The sequence below is a fragment of the Mustelus asterias genome, chromosome 7 (assembly GCF_964213995.1).
Source record: "Mustelus asterias chromosome 7, sMusAst1.hap1.1, whole genome shotgun sequence".
Taxonomy (NCBI): Eukaryota; Metazoa; Chordata; class Chondrichthyes; order Carcharhiniformes; family Triakidae; genus Mustelus; species Mustelus asterias.
Genome location: NC_135807.1, coordinates 338,042 through 350,342, shown reverse-complemented (window position 1 = coordinate 350,342; position 12,301 = coordinate 338,042). Strand labels below are relative to the sequence as shown.

At 53.7% G+C, this 12,301-nt stretch overlaps 1 protein-coding gene across 1 annotated transcript in view; it reads right to left on the bottom strand.

The window, feature by feature from the left end:
* LOC144496028 (voltage-gated inwardly rectifying potassium channel KCNH7-like) overlaps window positions 1–12,301 on the bottom strand; it is a 124,591-nt gene that overhangs the window by 2,475 nt on the left and 109,815 nt on the right. The gene's annotated exons all lie outside the window — the stretch shown is intronic.

The following is a 12,301-nucleotide window of genomic DNA, read 5'->3' as shown; positions in this document are numbered from 1 at the left end:
CGCGAATCCTGTTTCAATCCCTCCCACCTGTACTTCCCAACCTGCTACGTGTCGCACAGCAGGCAGGAAAATCACACCCGATGACTCTTGGGGCCAGATAGAGTTCCGGAGTAATATCTTGCCCAATTGATCCCACCAAATGAGCTTTAATCTCTCAGATGGGAATTGAAAGTTGGCCTATCCATGCCTTACAGGGAAATTAGAGATAATATCAGAGTATCAAAGGCATACAGATTGGCCAGAAAAAAACAATAGATCTGAGGATTGGGAGCAGTTTAGAATTCAGCAAAGGAAAACCAAGGGAGTGATTAAGAAGGGGAAAATAGAGTATGAGAGTAAGCTTGCGGAGAACATAAAAACTGACTGTAAAAGTTTCTGTCGGTGTGTGAGGAGAAAAAGATTGGTGAAGACTAATGTAGGTCCCTTACAGTCAGAAACAGGGGAATTATAATGGGGAACAAAGAAATGGCCGAGCAACTGAAGGAGGACACAAAAACATACCAGAAATGTTGTGGCACAGGGTTTAGTGAGAGGGAGGAACTGAAGGAAATCAATATTAGTAAAGAAATGATGTTGGGGAAATTGATGGGATTGAAGGCGGATAAATCCCCAGGGCTGGATAATCTACATCGCAGCGTACTGAAGGAAATGGCCCAAGAAATAGTGGATGCCTTGGTGGTCATGATTTTATTGACTCTGGAACAGTTCCTACAGATTGGAGGGTAGCGAATGTCACCCCACTATTTAAAAAGGGAGGTAGCGAGAAAACAGGGAGTGTAGACCAGTCAGCCTGACACTGGGAGTGGGGAAAATTCTGGAATCCATTATCAAAGATTTTATAGCAAAACACTCGGAAAACAGTGGCAGGATTGGACAGAGTCAGCATGGATTTATGAAAGGGAAGTGATGCTTGACAGATCTACTGGAATTCTTCGAGGATGTAACTGGCAGAGTTGATGAGGGGGAGCCAGTGGATGTGGTTTATTTAGGCTTTCAGAAGGCTTTTGACAAAGTCCCACACAAGAGATTAGTGTGTGAAATTAAAGCACACGGGATTGGGGAAAGTGCACTGAGATGGATTGAAACCTGGTGGCAGATAGGAAGCAAAGATTAGGAATTAATGGGTCTGAATCCCTCCCCCCACACCCACAAACTGAACATACCCGGACTAAATCCCACAGAATTAATCCTCCCAAACTGAGCCTCCCCAGTAACCCCCCACACTAACCCCCCCCCAGTAACCCCCCATACTAACCCCCCCAGTAACCCGCCACACTACCCCACCCATTAACTCCCCCACACTAAACAACCCAAACTAAACCCCCCAAACTAAACCCCCCCAAACTAAACCCCCCCACTGAACCCCCCACACTGAACTCCCCCACACTGAACCCCCCCACACTGAACTCCCCCACACTGAACCCCCCCACACTGAACTCCCCCACACTGAACCCCCCCACACTGAACCCCCCCACTGAACTCCCCCACACTGAACCCCCCCACACTGAACCCCCCCACACTGAACCCCCCCCACATTGAACCCCCCCACTGAAGTCCCCGACACTGAACCCCCCCACTGAACCCCCCCCACTGAACTCCCCCACACTGAACTCCCCCACACTGAACCCCCCCCCACTGAACCCCCCCACTGAACCCCCCACACTGACCCCCCCCACTGACCCCCCCACACTGAACCCCCCCACACTGAACCCCCCACACTGAACCCCCCCACACTGAACCCCCCCACTGAACCCCCCCCACTGAACCCCCCACACTGACCCCCCCACTGAACCCCCCCACACTGAACCCCCCCACTGAACCCCCCCACACTGAACCCCCCCACTGAACCCCCCCCACTGAACTCCCCCACACTGAACTCCCCCACACTGAACACCCCCCCACTGAACCCCCCACACTGACCCCCCCACACTGAACCCCCCACACTGAACCCCACCACACTGAACCCCCCACACTGAACCCCCCCACACACTGAACTCCCCCACACTGAACCCCCCCACACTGAACCCCCCCACACTGAACCCCCCACACTGAACCCCCCACACTGACCCCCCCCACTGAACCCCCCACACTGAACCCCCCCACACACTGAACCCCCCCACACTGAACCCCCCCACACTGAACCCCCTCCCACTGAACCCCCCACACTGAACCTGCCCACACTGAACCCCCCCCACTGAACCCCCCCACACTGAACCCCCCCACACTGAACCCCCCCACACTGAACCCCCCCACTGAACCCCCCCACACTGAACCCCCCCACACTGAACCCCCCCACACTGAACCCCCCCCACACTGAACCCTCCCACTGAACCCCCCCACGGAACCCTCCCACTGAACCCCCCCACTGAACCCCCCCCACTGAACTCCCCCACACTGAACCCCCCCCACACTGAACCCCCCCACACTGAACCCCCCCCACACTGAACACCCCCACACTGAACACCCCCACACTGAACCCCCCCACACTGAACCCCCCCACACTGAACCCCCCACACTGAACCCCCCCACACTGAACCCCCCACACTGAACCCCCCCACTGAACCCCCCACACTGAACTCCCCCACACACTGAACCCCCCCACTGAACCCCCCACACTGAACCCCCCCACACTGAACCCCCACACTGAACCCCCCCACACTGAACCCCCCCACACTGAACCCCCCCTCACTGAACCCCCCCACACTGAACTCCCCCACACTGAACCCCCCCACACTGAACCCCCCCACACTGAACCCCCCCACACTGAACCCCCCCACTCTGACCCCCCCCACTGAACTCCCCCACACTGAACCCCCCCACACACTGAACCCCCCCACACTGAACCCCCCCACTGAACTCCCCCACACTGAACCCCCCCACACTGAACCCCCCCACACACTGAACCCCCCCACACTAAACCCCCCCACACTAAACCCCCCACACTAAACCCCCCCACACTGAACCCCCCCACTGAACTCCCCCACACTGAACCCCCCCACACTGAACCCCCCCACACTGAACCCCCCCACACTAAACCCCCCCACACTAAACCCCCCACACTAAACCCCCCACACTAAACCCCCCCACACTGAACTCCCCCACACTGAACCCCCCCACACTGAACCCCCCCCACACACTGAACCCCCCCACACACTGAACCCCCCCACACTAAACCCCCCCACACTAAACCTCCCCCACACTAAACCCCCCCACACTAAACATAGAAACATGAAAACATAGAAAAACTACAGCACAATACAGGCCCTCCAGCCCACAAAGTTGTGCCGAACATGCCCCTACCTTAGCGATTACTTGGCTTACCTATAACCCTCTATCTTACTAAGTTCCATGTACTTATCTAAAAGTCTCTTAGAAGACCCTATCGAATCCGCCTCCACCACCGTTGCTGGCAGCCCATTCCACGCACCCACCACCCTCTGAGTGAAAAACTTACCCCTGACATCTCCTCTGTACCTACTCCCCAGCACCTTAAACCTGTGTCCTCTTGTAGCAACCATTACAGCCCTGGGAAAAAGCCTCTGACTGTCCACTCGATCAATACCTCTCAACATCTTATACACTTCTATCAGGCCACCCCTCATCCTTCGTCTCTCCAAGGAGAACAGGCCGAGCTCACTCAACCTATCCTCATAAGGCATGCTCCCCATCCCAGGCAACATCCTTGTAAATCTCCTCTGCACCCTTTCTATGGCTTCCACATCCTTCCTGTAATGAGGCGACCAGAACTGAGCACAGTACTCCAAGTGTGGTCTGACCAGGGTCCTATATAGCTGCAACATTATCTCACAACTCGTAAACTCAATTCCTCTATTGATGAAGGCCAATACACCATACGCCTTCTTAACCACAGTCTCAAACTGCACAGCTGCTTTGAGCGTCCTATGAACTCGGACCCCAAGATCCTTCTGATCTTCCACACTGCCAAGAGTCCTCCCATTAATATTATATTCCGCCATCCTATTTGACCTGCCAAAATGAACCACCTCACACTTATCTGGGTTGAACTCCATCTGCCACTTCTCCGCCCAGTCTTGCATCCTATCAATGTCTCGCTGCAACTTCTGACATCCCTCTACACTATCCACAACACCTCCAACCTTTGTGTCATCAGCAAACTTACCAACCCGTCCCTCCACTTCCTCATCCAGGTCATTTATAAAAATCACAAAGAGTAAGGGTCCCAGAACAGATCCCCACACTAAACACCCCCCACACTAAACCCCCCACACTAAACACCCCCCACACTAAACACCCCCCACACTAAACACCCTCCACACCAACCCCCCCCCCACACTAACCCCCCCCCCACACTAAACCCCTCACAATAAACACCTTCCACACTAAGCCCCCTGACACTAAACCGCCCCCCCCACAATTAACTCCACTGACACAAAACCCCCCCACACTAAACTCCTCCCCCCCCACCCCCCCACACTAACCCCCCTGTTGGAGTAAAATCAAAATTAAAGGACACAAAATGGTTACCTGGCACAAAATGGACTCTGGGAAAGACATTAAGATGCACTGACTTGGGCACAGACATTACACAAAGAGTTAAAACCTGTTAGTGTTCAAATTGCTGCAGGAAACAGATCAGACCTGGAGGCACCTTAGCTTTAGATAAAAACAGGACCCAAAACAAAGAGTTTTGATAACAAGATCAGTCATTGATGGGGGAAATAAATGCATAAATGTATCTACTCTATGTACAACGATGTGTTAACTGTTGATGTCCGTCCTTGTCTATTATTTGTATAACGATGTGCTAACGGCTAATATCCGTACTTGTCTATTATTTGAAAAGTATAAAGATGCTCAACTGCCATTGTAAAGTTGAGAAGGTGACTGCGCGCACTGCGGAGAGCCCAGCGCTTCTCCCAAAGCTTTGTCCGATAAAACTGTGTGCTGAATCTTTAAGTCTGACTCCGAGTGGTACTTTTCCCACAACACCCCCCGCATTAAACCGCCCACACTAAACGCCGCCCACACTAAACCCCGCCCACACTAAACGCCGCCCACACTAAACCCCGCCCGCACTAAACCCCGCCCACACTAAACCCCGCCCACACTAAACCCTGCCCACACTAAGCCCTGCCCACACTAAATCCCCGCCCACACGAAACTCCGCCCACACTAAATCCCCGCCCACACGAAACCCCGCCCACACTAAATCAGCGCCCACACTAAACCCCGCCCACACTAAACCCCCCCCACACTAAACACCCCCCCCGACACTAAACCCTCCCCAGACACTAAACCCCCCCCCACACACTAACCCCCCCAGACACTAACCCCCCCAGACACTAAACTCCCCCAGACACTAAACCCCCCAGACACTAACCCCCCCAGACACTAACCCCCCCAGACACTAAACCCCCCAGACACTAAACCCCCCAGACACTAACCCCCCCACACACTGAACCCCCCCAGACACTAAACTCCCCCAGACACTAACCCCCCCGACACTAAACCCCCCCAGACACTAACCTCCCCCGAGACACTAACCCCACTCCAGACACTAACCCCCCCAGACACTAAACCCTCACAGACACTAAACCCCCCCAGACACTAAACCCCCCAGACACTAAACCCCCCCCGACACTAAACCCCCCCAGACACTAAACCCCCCCAGACACTAAACCCCCCAAGACACTAAACCCCCCCCAGACACAAAACACCCCCCAGGCACTAAACCCCCCAGACACTAAACCCCCCAGACACTTAAACCCCCCCAGACACTAAACCCCCCCAGACACTAAACCCCCCCCAGACACTAAACCCCCCCCAGACACTAAACCCCCCCCAGACACTAAACCCTCGCAGACACTTAAACCCCCCCAGACACTAAAGCCCCAGACACTAAACACCCCCAGACACTAACCCCCCCGACACTAAACCCCCCCAGACACTAAAACCCCCAGACACTAAAACCCCCAGACACTAAACCCCCCCCAGACACTAAACCCCCCCAGACACTAAACCCCCCCAGACACTAAACCCCCCCAGACACTAAACCCACTCCCAGACACTAAACCCCCCCCCGACACTAAACCCCACCCAGACACTAAACCCCCGCAGACACTAAACCCCCCCAGACACTAAACCCCCCCAGACACTAAACCCCCCCGACACTAAACCCCCCCAGACACTAAACCCCCCCCAGACACTAAACCCCCCCCCAGACACTAAACCCCCCCAGACACTAAAACCCCCAGACACTAAACCCCCCCCAGACACTAAACCCCCCAGACACTAACCCTCCCCAGACACTAACCCCCGCAGACACTAAACCCCCCCAGACACTAAACCCCCCCGACACTAAACCCCCCCAGACACTAAACCCCCCCAGACATTAACCCCCCCCAGACACTAAACCCCCCCAGACACTAAACCCCCCCCAGACACTAAACCCACTCCCAGACATTAAACCCCCCCCGACACTAAACCCCACCCAGACACTAAACCCCCCCCAGACACTAAACCCCCCCAGACACTAAACCCCCCGCCTACACTAAACCCCCCCCCACACTAAACCCCCCCCCAGACACTAAACCCCCCCAGACACTAAACCCCCCCCAGACACTAAACCCCCCCCAGACACTAAACCCCCCCAGACACTAAACCCCCCCAGACACTAAACCCCCCCCAGACACTAAACCCCCCAGACACTAAACCCCCCTCACACTAAACCCCCCCAGACACTAAACCCCCCCCAGACACTAAACCCCCCCCAGACACTAAACCCCCACAGACACTAACCCCCCCAGACACTAACCCCCCCAGACACTAACCCCACTCCAGACACTAACCCCCCCAGACACTAAACCCTCACAGACACTTAAACCCCCCCAGACACTAAACCCCCCCAGACACTAAACCCCCCCAGACACTAACCTCCCCCGAGACACTAACCCCACTCCAGACACTAACCTCCCCAGACACTAAACCCTCACAGACACTTAAACACCCCCAGACACTAAACACCCCCAGACACTAAACCCCCCAGACACTAAACCCCCCCGACACTAAACCCCCCCAGACACTAAACCCCCCCAGACACTAAACCCCCCCAGACACTAAACCCCCCCCAGACACAAAACACCCCCCAGACACTAAACACCCCCCAGACACTAACCCCCCCAGACACTTAAACCCCCCCAGACACTAAACCCCCCAGACACTAAACCCCCCCAGACACTAAACCCCCCCAGACACTAAACCCCCCCCCAGACACTAAACCCCCCCCCCAGACACTAAACCCTCGCAGACACTTAAACCCCCCCAGACACTAAACCCCCCCAGACACTAAACCCTCGCAGACACTTAAACCCCCCCAGACACTAACCCCCCCCCGACTCTAAACCCCACCCAGACACTAAACCCCCCCAGACACTAAACCCCCCCAGACACTAAACCCCCCCAGACACTAAACCCCCCCCCAGACACTAAACCCCCCCGGACACTAAACCCCCCCAGACACTAAACCCCCCCCAGACACTAAACCCCCCCAGACACTAAACCCCCCCAGACACTAAACCCCCCCAGACACTAACCCCTGCAGACACTAAACCCCCCCAGACACTAAACCCCCCCAGACACTAAACCCCCCCCCAGACACTAAACCCCCCAAGACACTAAACCCCCCCAGACATTAACCCCCCCCAGACACTAAACCCCCCCAGACACTAAACCCCCCCAGACACTAAACCCCCCCAGACACTAAACCCACTCCCAGACACTAAACCCCACCCAGACACTAAACCCCCCCCCCAGACACTAAACCCTCCCCAGACACTAAACCCCCCCAGACACTAAACCCCCCCAGACACTAAACCCCCCCCGACACTAAACCCCCCCCAGTCACTAAACCCCCCCCAGACACTAAACCCCCCGCCTACACTAAACCCCCCCCACACTAAACCCCCCCCAGACACTAAACCCCCCCAGACACTAAAACCCCCCCAGACACTAAACCCCCCCCAGACACTAAACCCCCCCAGACACTAAACCCCCCCCAGACACTAAACCCCCCAGACACTAAACCCCCCCTCACACTAAACCCCCCCCAGACACTAAACCCCCCCACACACTAAACCCCCGCAGACACTAAACCCCCACAGACACTAAACCCCCCCGCAGACACTAAAACCCCCCCAGACACTAAATCCCCCCAGACACTAAACCCACCCCAGACACTAAACCCCCGCAGACACTAAGCCCCCCCAGACACTAAACACTCCCCCAGACGCTAAACACCCCCCCAGACACTAAACACTCCCCCACACTAAACCCCCCCCAGACACTAAACCCCCCCACACACTAAACCCCCCCACACACTAGACCCCCCCACACACTAGACCCCCCCACACACTAGACCCCCCCACACACTAAACCCCCCCCACAAACTAAACCCCCCCACACACTAACCCCCCCCAGACACTAAACCCCCCCCACACACTAGACGCCCCCGACACTAAACCCCTCCAGCACACTAGACCCCCCCAGACACTAAACCCCCCCCCACACACTAGACCCCCCCAGACACTAAACCCTCCCACACACTAAACCCCCCCACACACTACGCCCCTCCACACTAAACCCCCCGCCCACACTAAACCCCCCCACACACTAGACCCCCCCCACACCCTAGACCCCCCCCACACACTAGACCCCCCCACACACTAGACCCCCCCACACACTAGACCCCCCACACACTAGACCCCCCACACACTAGACCCCCCCACACACTAGACCCCCCCCACACACTAGACCCCCCCACACACTAAACCCTCCCGCACACTAAACCCTCCCGCACACTAAACCCTCCCACACACTACGCCCCTCCACACTAAACCGCACCCACACTAAACCCCCTTCATAGAGTCATAGAGGTTTACAGCACGGAAACAGGCCCTTCAGCCCAACTTGTCCATGCCGCCCTTTTTTCTTGAAACATCGTACCCATGTAACTATCTAAATGCTTTTTAAAAGACAAAATTGTACCCGCCTCTACTACTACCTCTGGCAGCTTGTTCCAGACACTCACCACCCTCTGTGTGAAAAGAATTGCCCCTCTGGACCCTTTTGTATCTCTCCCCTCTCACCTTAAACCTATGCCCTCTAGTTTTAGACTCCCCTACCTTTGGGAAAAGATATTAACTATCTAGCTTGTCTGTGCCTTCATTATTTTATAGACCTCTATAAGGTCACCCCTCAGCCTCCTACGCTCCAGAGAAAAAAGTCCCAGTCTATCCAGCCTCTCCTTATAACTCAGTCCATCAAGTCCCGGTAGCATCCGAGTAAATCTTTTCTGCACTCTTTCTAGTTTAATAATATCCTTTCTATAATAGGGTGACCAGAATTGCACACAGTATTCCAAGTGTGGCCTTACCAATGTCTTGTACAACTTCAACAAGACGTGCCAACTCCTGTATTCAATGTTCTGACCGATGAAACCAAGCATGCCGAATGCCTTCTTCACCACTCTGTCCACCTGTGACTCCACTTTCAAGGAGCTATGAACATGTACCCCTAGATCTTGTACCCCTGCGGGCGTGCGGTGGACTGAAAGGATTGAGTATGTGGACTTTAAGAAAGAGGTTGTGCTGGAATCTTTGAATGGCATCAAGATAGATAAGTCGCCGGGTCCGGATGGGATGTACCCCAGGTTACTGTGGGAGGCGAGGGAAGAGATTGCAGAGCCTCTGGCGATGAACTTTGAGTCGTCGATGGAGATGGGAGAGGTGCCGGAGGATTGGAGGATTGCGGATGTGGTTCCTATCTTCGAGAAGGGGAATAGGGATAGCCCAGGAAATTACCGACCGGTGAGTCTAACCTCAGTGGTTGGTAAGCTGATGGAGAAGATCCTGAGGGACAGGATATATGAGCATTCAGAGAGGTTTAGTATGCTCAAGAATACTCAGCATGGCTTTGTCAAAGGCAAATCATGCCTTACGAGCCTGGTGGAGTTCTTCGAAAATGTGACTAAACACATTGACGAAGGGAAGACGGTAGATGTGGTTTATATGGATTTTAGCAAGGCGTTCGATAAGGTCCCCATGCAAGGCTTCTAGAAAAAGTGAGAGGGCATGGGATCCAAGGGGCTGCTGCCCGGCGGATCCAGAACTGGCTTGCCCAAAGGAGGCAGGGAGTGGGTATAGATGGGTCTTTTTCTAAATGGAGGTCGGTCACCAGTGGTGTGCCCCAGGGATCTGTTCTGGGACCCTTGCTGTTTGTCATTTTCATAAATGACATGGATGAGGAAGCGGAGGGATGGGTTGGTAAGTTTGCCGACAACACGAAGGTTGGTGGGGTTGTGGATAGTCTGGAGGGATGTCAGAAGTTACAGAGGGACATAGATAGGATGCAAGACTGGGCGGAGAAGTAGCAGATGGACTTCAACCCAGATAAATGCGTCGTGGTCCATTTTGGCAGGTCAAATGGGATGAAGGAGTGAAATATAAAGGGAAAGACTCTTCGTACTGTAGAGGATCAGAAGGACCTTGGGGTCCGGGTCCATAGGACTCTAAAATCAGCCCCACAGGTGGAGGAGGTGGTTAAGAAGGCGTATGGTGTGCTGGCCTTTATCAATCGAGGGATTGAGTTTATGAGTCCGGGGATAATGATGCAGCTATATAAGACCCTCATCAGACCCCACTTGGAGTACTGTGCTCAGTTCTGGTCGCCTCACTATAGGAAGGATGTGGAAAAGATTGAAAGGGTGCAGAGGCGATTTACAAGGATGTTGCCTGGATTGAGTGGCATGCCTTATGAGGATAGGCTGAGGGAGCTCGGTCTTTTCTCCTTGGAGAGATGAAGGATGAGAGGAGACCTAATAGAGGTGTATAAGATGTTGAGAGGCATAGATCGGGTGGACTCTCAGAGGCTTTTTCCCAGGGTGGAAATGTCTACTACGAGAGGACACAGGTTTAAGGTGCTGGGGGGTAGGTACAGGGGAGATGTTAGGGGTAAGTTTTTCACACAGAGGGTGGTGAGCGAGTGGAATCGGCTGCCGTCAGTGGTGGTGGAGGCGAACTCAATAGTGTCTTTTAAGAGACTCCTGGATGAGTACATGGAGCTTAATAGGATGGAGGGTTATAGGTAGGTCTAGAAGGTAGGGATGTGTTCGGCACAACTTGTGGGCCGAAGGGCCTGTTTGTGCTGTAGTTTTCCTATGTTTCTATGTTTCTCTATCTCTTTGTTCTGTAACTCTCCCCAATGCCCTACCATTAACTGAGTAAGTCCTGCCCTGGTTCAATCTAGCAAAATGCATTTGTCTAAATTAAACTCCATCTCCAATTCGTCAGCCCATTGGCCCAATTGATCAAGATCCCGTTGCAATTGGAGATAACTTTCTTCACTGTCCACTATGCCACCAATCTTAGTGTCATCTGCAAACTTACTGAACTTGCCTCCAATATTCTCATCCAAATCATTAATATAAATGACAAATAACAGTGGGCCCAGCACTGATCCCTGAGGCACACCGCTGGTCACAGGCCTCCTGTTTGAAAAACAACTCTCTACAACCACCCTCTGGCTTCTGTCAAGAAAGCAATTTTGTATCCATTTAGATACCTCACCCTGGATCCCGTGAGATTTAACTTTATGCAACAACCTACCATGCGGTACCTTGTCAAAGGCCTTGCTAAAGTCCATGTAGACAACATCAACTGCACTGCCCTCATCTACCTTCTTGGTTACCCCTTCAAAAAACTCAATCAAATTTGTGAGACATGATATTCCACTCACAAAGCCATGCTGACTGTCCCTAATCAATACTTGCATCTCTAAATGCCTGTAGATCCTTTCTCTCAAAATACCTTCCCACACAAAAGCCCCCCCCCCCCCCCCCCCCCGACCACACACACGAAAGACCTGGGTGGTTGTACTACAGGATTGAGGTGGACTGAAAAGATTGAGTATGTGGACATTAAGAAAGAGGATGTGTTGAAAATTTTGAATAGCATCAAGATAGATAAGTCGCCGGGACCGGATGGGATGGACCCCAGGTTACTGTGGGAGGCGAGGGAAGAGATTGCAGAGCCTCTGGCGATGATCTTTGCGTCGTCGATGGAGACGGGAGAGGTTCCGGAGGATTGGAGGATTGCGGATGTGGTTCCTATATTCAAGAAAGGGAATAGGGATAGCCCAGGAAATTACCGACCGGTGAGTCTAACCTCAGTGGTTGGTAAATTGATGGAGAAGATCCTGAGGGACAGGATTTATGAACATTTAGAGAAGTTTAGAATGCTCAAAAGTAGTCAGCACGGCTTTGTCA